At 40.3% G+C, this 2473-nt stretch overlaps 1 protein-coding gene across 1 annotated transcript in view; it reads right to left on the bottom strand.

Moving 5' to 3' along the window:
- The window catches only part of LOC110018946 (15-cis-zeta-carotene isomerase, chloroplastic), a 25721-nt gene that overhangs the window by 1806 nt on the left and 21442 nt on the right, over positions 1-2473 (bottom strand). The gene's annotated exons all lie outside the window — the stretch shown is intronic.

Here is a 2473-nt window from a genome sequence, read left to right as displayed (position 1 = left end):
TCGATTTTCAAAAACATACAGTAAAATTGGCTGACCGGATCACAAGCTTATAATAAATCAAGCTACTTAGTGAGACAAATCCAATGATCCTAAGATAACTCAATTCTGATAGTATGAAAGTACTTAAATCTCCACAAAACGTCATCTGATCGTGATAATTTCTCTGGATCGTTTGATGGAGTGCTCCCATTCTCATTTGTAAGGGAGATATTCCCAGACTCTATAAATAAAACCCTACCCCCATCAAGAAAGAGGAACCTGGAGCAGGTCCATCGATCAAGAGGAGTTGATATCTATTATTATTTTGTACCGAAGACTTGACGAACATTTTATGTCCCCACAGTCGTTGACCACCTTTGATTACCGCTCGCTGGTTGTCGTTGACCTGCCTGTTCGCTAACGTTGATAAATCCTATGGTGTAATAACACACCCCGAGTACGGTGTAACTCTGTGTAATAACTACTTACAACCGTCATACTTAGAATATGGTGATCTTCTCCAAAGTCCTGAAGTTCTCTCGTCACAACTCTTCATTACAACCTACAATTTGTTGTTCACTACAACTTCAACCCCTTACTACGTCCTTGGCGGTCAACTAACCCTACTAAAACTTCCCACTACAACTTATGTAACCAACTACGACCTATGTAGCTCATAGCTCATGTAACTCCCAACTCCAACCTTTTTGACTTACAGACGTTACTACAACCTGCCACTAAGACACATGTAATCAACTACAATTTATGTGATCTACAACTCATACAACTCCCAACTCAGCCTCTATGATCTACGATCATTATTATAACTCACCACCACCTTCTATGTGACCAACTATGACCTACGTGATTCACGACTCATGCAGCTTCCAACTCCAGCATTTGTGGCTTACAAACTTTACTGCAACCCGCCACTAAGACACATGTAACCAACTACAATTTATGTGATCTACAACTCATGCTGCTCCCAAATCAGTCTCTATGATCTACGGTCATTATTATAACCCATCATTATCTTCTATGTGACCAACTATGACCTACGTAATTCACAACTCATGCAGCTCCCAACTTTGGCCTGTGGCCTTTAAATATTATTACAACTCACCACAATGGCCTATAAGATCAACTATGACTTACGTGATTCATAGCTCATGCAGCTCCCAACTCCGAAAATTTTGGTATACACATATTATTGCAACTCATTACTACGATCTACGTCTATCACAACTCATGTAGCTCCAAACTCTGACTTTTATGGCCTACGAATGTTATTGTGGCTCACCATTACGGCTGAAATGACCCGTTATGACTTATGTGGTCCACAACTCAAGCATCTCCCAACTCCAGCCTATGTGGCCTACCAACGTTATTGCAACACACCACTACGACATATGTGACCGATTATGGCCTAGGTGGCTGACTGCTAATGTAGCTCCCAACTTGAACCTATATGGTTTATGAATGTCATTGCAGCTCACCACTAAGGTGTCCACGAATAACTATTGGCCTCTATGGATTATGACTTATGTGGTCCACACCCCATGCAACTCCTAACTTTGGCCTCTATGGCCGAAGAGTGTTATTGCAACTCACTGCTATAATCATGTGACCAATTATGACCTTCATGGTTCACAACTCATGCAACTTCCAACTCCGTCATTTATGGCCTACAGACGTTATTGTAACTCACCACTATGACCTATTTGACTAATTACGACTTAACTGGTCCACAGCACATGCAACTCCCAACTCCGTCTTTTATGACTTACAAACATTATCACAACTCACTATTATGACATATGTGAGCAATTACAACTTATGTGACTCGGCTCCTACAACTCCCTACTATGGCCTCTAAGGCTAATCAATGTTTCTGAAGCAATCATCTATGACTTATTTTGACCAACTACTACCACATATTTCAACTACGACCTCTGTGATAAGCCGGTGCTACATCCATAGTCTACAACATTTATGACATGTTATTGTCTTCATAGTGATCAACTACAATTGTTGCGGCCCGTCAGAACTATTAGTGTTGAATTATTGTTGTACATCGGTATTGTAATTTCATATTTTCTTATTCAAAAGGAGAGTGGGCCCACGTATTTACAATTACATAGTGGGTTTTCCAATTGGACTAGGCCCCTTGATTTTTTTTCCTTTTTCCAAAGTGTTTATGTGATGTCTTATCCTGTTATTTTTCTTTTATCTATGTGTATGATATTCGCCCAACGCTAAGATACTAAATTATTACTCTAGTGATGTGAATCTTCCGACACACATTAGTTTGGCACCATCTGTGGGAAACAAAATCCAGTTCGACACAGTCTTGGAGTCTGAGACGTCGGGCCCGTGCTTCTTTGCATTATTCATGGGGAGAACGTTCACTGTAATATCGAAAAGTCATTAATGTTAACGTCCCAGACACGATTATGGTAGAATAGTCTTCCTGCAATTTATTCAGACATGAAGC

Source organism: Phalaenopsis equestris, unplaced genomic scaffold, assembly GCF_001263595.1.
Source record: "Phalaenopsis equestris unplaced genomic scaffold, ASM126359v1 Scaffold000036, whole genome shotgun sequence".
NCBI lineage: Eukaryota > Viridiplantae > Streptophyta > Magnoliopsida > Asparagales > Orchidaceae > Phalaenopsis > Phalaenopsis equestris.
The sequence above is the reverse complement of the archived record's forward strand: the minus strand, read 5'-3'. Positions and strand labels throughout refer to the sequence as shown.